The sequence below is a fragment of the Bubalus bubalis genome, chromosome 10, assembly GCF_019923935.1.
Source record: "Bubalus bubalis isolate 160015118507 breed Murrah chromosome 10, NDDB_SH_1, whole genome shotgun sequence".
NCBI classification, from domain to species: Eukaryota; Metazoa; Chordata; class Mammalia; order Artiodactyla; family Bovidae; genus Bubalus; species Bubalus bubalis.
Window position 1 is genome coordinate 40092420 of NC_059166.1, and position 5593 is coordinate 40098012.

A 5593-nucleotide genomic window follows, 5' to 3' on the forward strand; every position below is an offset into this window, starting at 1 on the left:
TTATTACTGAATAAAACCAGGAGGTGATACCACAGGCAATTCTCTAAAGGGACTACAAAGACAGAGGAAAGTCTTTTATATAACTCAATGGATACAATCCCCTGCATTCATGTGTTCAGGATAAAATCGGTAATTTTATCATATATTTACAGCTGGAGGTCAGATTTGCCATTTGGAGTCAAAGGGACAGCTGAAATTAGGCCTATCTTCTCCCAGGAAGCTGGATGTAGGGCCTTACCTTCTTTGATGGTTATATTTCAGAGATGTGCGCTCAGATCCATAAGAGAACACACCTGAACTATAAGCTGGCAAGAGGTTCATTTAGCATTTGAACCTAGTAGCAAGGCAGCTCAGTTCTCCTGGAAGCCTCAGGACTGGCATCCCTACCTATATACAAGCACCCTGGAGCAGCCCCAGGGACCACAAGTGTTCTGTCAACCAGGTTTCCTAGTCATGGCCCCGGATGCTAAGGCCAACTTTGAGGAGAGAAAGCTGAAACCTCTTTCTGAAAAGCTACTTGATAGCCCATAAAGCACAATTTTTAAAATCTGACTTGCACTAAAGTGAAGTCACTCAGTCATATCCAACTCTTTGCAACGCCATGGACCGTAGCCCTACCAGGCTCCTCCATCCATGGGATTTTCCAAGCAAGAATACTGGAGTGGGTTGTAATTTCCTTCTCCAAGAGATCTTCCCAATCCAGGGATTGAACCCGGGTCTCCCACATTGTAGGCAGATGCTTTACCGTCTGAGCCACCAGGGAAGTCTCATTTATGTTGTCTGATTTTGAGCTAACTGATGAGTCAATTTTTCCAAAACTCAATGTCCTTATCTATAAAATGGAGCTGATCCCTTCCCAGAGAGCACATATGAGGAGATATTAAGTATTTTTGTCACTATGTTTTTAATACTTACCTATTTATTTGACTGTAGGTGCTAATTGTGGCACATGAGATCTTTCATTGAAGTCCACAGACTCTCTAGTAGTGGTGTGCAGGCTTCAGTAATTGCAGCTCGGGCTTATTTGCTCCACGGAATGTGAGATCTTAGTTTCCGACCAGAGATCAAACAGGTGTCCCTAACATTGCAAGTCAGATTCTTAACCACTGGACCACCAGGGAAGATCCCTATTATTACTATTACTGAAGCAAGAGAGTATAGAGGCTTAAAGCACACGCTCTGAACCTGCCTGGCTTTCATTCCAGACTCACTTTATCGAAAATGTGGTATTCCTCAGTTGCTTCATAAATCAAGTGTTTAGAAGACAGGATAGCCTATGTAAGAATGTAATCAATGTTAGCTATTATTTTTTTTATTCTCATTAGTGCTTCCAAGACACTAAAGTGTCTTTCATCTCACTCTTTCCTCTTTTCCTTCTATTTCTCTCCTCACCTTCACCTCCCTTTTGCCCATGGGGATGGAGAAAGAGTGTTACAATTATATCCCACCATGCTTTCAAATTGTTTCTTTCATTTTTAATTAGGTAGGAACCTCTTGAATTACAATATCTCTAGACAGATTATTATCCAGATTAAAGTCACCTCAAAGCAAATGGACATAATTTGAAAACCTAAAGAAGCACAAAATTTCAAAATTGCACCTTTTTTTTTTCTTGGCAGTTTCTGAACTAAAAGAGAAAAGCTAGCTTTTCATGGCTATTTCACACCAATTAATAACTGACAACACTTTTAGCAGAGCCAACTATATCCCCAGAGAGAGAATGATCACTAATTGTTCTTCAAATATATCCCAGCAATCATTCAAAGTGACCAACTGCCACCAAAGATGATGTTCATTATTTATCCCCACTCTAAAGTTCTGGCTTCTTTTATGTCCAAATCAAACTTAATAGACAATTTAAATCATGATTACTCAACAAATGAAGGCCCAAGACCTGGGAGTTAACACTATCAGCTCCAGGACACAGCATAGTTTTTTAGATGGAGAGACAGTTAATTCCCATCTCCACAGACACTATGAAAGATATTAGGGCGTTGATTTATATTTGGTTTCAACTAGAATAAATAGCTTGCTTCTGGTCAACTTAATAGAGATTTTTAAAAATATTCTTTATCTAATACTCTAGTTTGTTAGTACACCTGATTAGGGTTATTGTTTAGCTGAATGTTGCCCCCACACCTGGTCTTCTGGGTTCCTCTTCAAGGAACCCTGAGGCAGGGACTTCTCTTGTGATCTAGTAGCCAAGACTCCGTGCTCCCAATGCAGGGGCCCAGGTTCGATCCCTGGTCAGGGAAGTAGGTCCCACATGCTGCACCTAAGAGTTCACAGGCGGCAACTAAAAATCCCGCATGCCGCAATGAAGATCAAAGATCCCATGTGCCACAACTAAAACCTGGTGAAGCCAAATAAATCAATAAAAGTATTTCTTTAATGCTAAAAAAAAAAAGAAGAAGAAGAAGAAGAAGAAGAAGAAAGAAACCATGAGGCAATCCTGATTTAGGTAGTTAATTGGGAAGATGATCCCAAGAAACACAAGTGGAGAAAGCAAGGCAAGGCTGGGAGGAATGACAAGGATGTGTGTTTCCACATTAACAAATTAAAAGATAAAAACCATATGATTATCTCAGCAGATACAGAAAAAGCCTTTGAAAAAATTCTACATCCGTTTATGATAAAAACCCTCCAGAAAGCAGGCATAGACAGAACATACCTCAACATAATAAAAGCCATATATGATAAGCCCACAGCAAACATTATCCTCAATGGTGAAAATTGAAAGCATTTCCCCTAAAGTCAGGAACAAGACAAAGGTGCCCACTCTCACCACTGCTATTCAACATAGTTTTGGAAGTTTTAGCCACAGCAATCAAAGAAGAAAAAGAAATAAAAGGAATCCAGACTGGAAAAGAAGAAGTAAAACTCACTGTTTGCAGATGATATGATCCTCTACATAGAAAGCCCTAAAGACTTCACCAGAAAATTACTAGAGCTAATCAATGAATATAGTAAAGTTGCAGGGTATAAAATTAACACAGAGAAATCCCTTCTATTCGTATACACTAACAATGAGAAAACAGAAAGAGAAATTAAGGGAACAATTCCATTTACCATTGCAACAAAAAGAATAAAGTACTTAGGAATAAATCTACCTAAAGAAACAAAAGACCTATATATAGAAAACAGTGTTTTATAAAACACTGATTAACGAAATCAAAGATGACACAAATAGATGGAGAAATATACCATGTTCATGGATCGGAAGAATCAATATAGTGAAAATGAGTATACTACCCAAAGCAATCTATAGATTCAATGCAATCCCTATCAGGTTCAGTTCAGTTCAGTCGCTCAGTCGTGTCTGACTCTTTGCGACCTCATGAATCGCAGCACACCAGGCCTCCCTGTCCATCATCAACTCCCAGAGTTCACCCAAACTCACATCCATCAAGTCAGTGATGCCATCCAGCCATCTCATCCTCTGTCGTCCCCTTCTCCTCCTGCCCCCAATCCCTCCCAGCATCAGAGTCCTTTCTAATGAGTCAACACTTTGCATAAAGTGGCCAAAGCACTGGAGTTTCAGCTTCAGCATCATTCCCTACAAAGAAATCCCAGGGCTGATCTTCTTCAGAATGGACTCTTTGGATCTCCTTGTAGTCCATGGGACTCTCAAGAGTCTTCTCCAACATCACAGTTCAAAAGCATCAATTCTTCGGCGCTCAGCCTTCTTCACAGTCCAACTATCACATCCATACACAACCACTGGAAAAACCATAGCCTTGACTAGATAGACCTTTGTTGGCAAAGTAATGTCTCTGCTTTTGAATATGCTATCTATGTTGGTCATAACTTGCCTTCCAAGGAGTAAGCGTCTTTGAATTTCATGGCTGCAATCACCATCTGCAGTGATTTTGGAGCCCCAAAAAATAAAGTCTGACACTGTTTCCACTGTTTCCCCATCTATTTCCCATGAAGTGATAGGACCAGATGCCATGATCTTAGTTTTCTGAATGTTGAGCTTTAGTCCAACTTTTTCACTCTCCACTTTCACTTTCATCAAGAGGCTTTTTAGTTCCTCTTCACTTTCTGCCATAAGGGTGGTGTCATCTGTATATCTGAGGTTATTGATATTTCTCCCAGCAATCTTGATTCCAGCTTGTGTTTCTTCCAGTCCAGCGTTTCTCATGATGTACTCTGCATATAAGTTAAATAAGCAGGGTGACAATATACAACCTTGACGTACTCCTTTTCCTATTTGGAACCAGTCTGTTGTTCCATGTCTGATTCTAACTGTTGCTTCCTGACCTGCATACAGATTTCTCAAGAGGCAGGTAAGGTGGTCTGGTATTCCCATCTCTTTCAGAATTTTCCACAGTTTATTGTGATCCACACAGTCAAAGGCTTTGGCATAGTCAATAAAGCAGAAATAGATGTTTTTCTGGAACTCTCTTGCTTTTTCCATGATCCAGCGGATGTTAGCAATTTGATCTCTGGTTCCTCTGCCTTTTCTAAAACCAGCTTGAAATCAGGAAGTTCATGGTTCACATATTGCTGAAGCCTGGCCTGGAGAATCTTGAGCATTACTTTACTAGTGTGTGAGATGAGTGCAATTGTGTGGTAGTTTGAGCATTCTTTGGCATTGCCTTTCTTTGGGATTGGAATGAAAACTGACCTTTTCCAGTCCTGTGGCCACTGCTGAGCTTTCCAAATTTGCTGGCAATTGAGTGCAGCACTTTCACAGCATCATCTTTCAGGATTTGAAATAGCTCAACTGGAATTCCATCACCTCCACTAGCTTTGTTCATAGTGATGTTTTCTAAGGCCCACTTGACTTCACATTCCAGGATGTCTGGCTCTAAGTCAGTGATCACACCATCGTGATTATCTGGGTCGTGAAAGAAATAGAGAAAAACAACAGAATGGGAAAGACTAGAGATCTCTTCAAGAAAATTAGAGATACCAAGGGAACATTTCATGCAAAGATGGTCTCGATAAAGGACAGAAATGGTATGGACCTAACAGAAGCAGAAGATATTAAGAGGTGGCAGGAATACACAGAAGAACTGTACCAAAAAAAAAAAAAAAAAAAAAAGATCTTCACGACCCTATCAGGCTACCAACTGTATTTTTCAGAGAACTAGAACAAATAATTTCACAATTTGTATGGAAATACAAAAAAAAAAAAACCTCAAATAGACAAAACAATCTTGAGAAAGAAGAATGGAACCGGAGGAATCAACCTGCCTGACTTCAGATTATACTACAAAGCTACAGTCATTAAGACTGTATGGTACTGGCACAAAGACAGAAATATAGATCAATGGAACAAAATAGAAAGCCCAAAGATAAATCCATTCACCTATGGACACCTTATCTTTGACAAAGAAGCAAGAATATACAATGGAGAAAAGACAAGCTCTTTAACAAACTGGTGCTGGGAAAACTGGTCAACCACTTGTAAAAGAATGAAACTAGAACATTTTCTAACACCATACACAAAAAGAAACTCAAAATGGATTAAAGATCTAAATGTAAGACCAGAAACTATAAAACTCCTAGGGGAAAACATAGGCAAAACACTGTCAGACATAAACCACAGCAGAATCCTCTATGACCCACCTCCCAGAGTAATGGA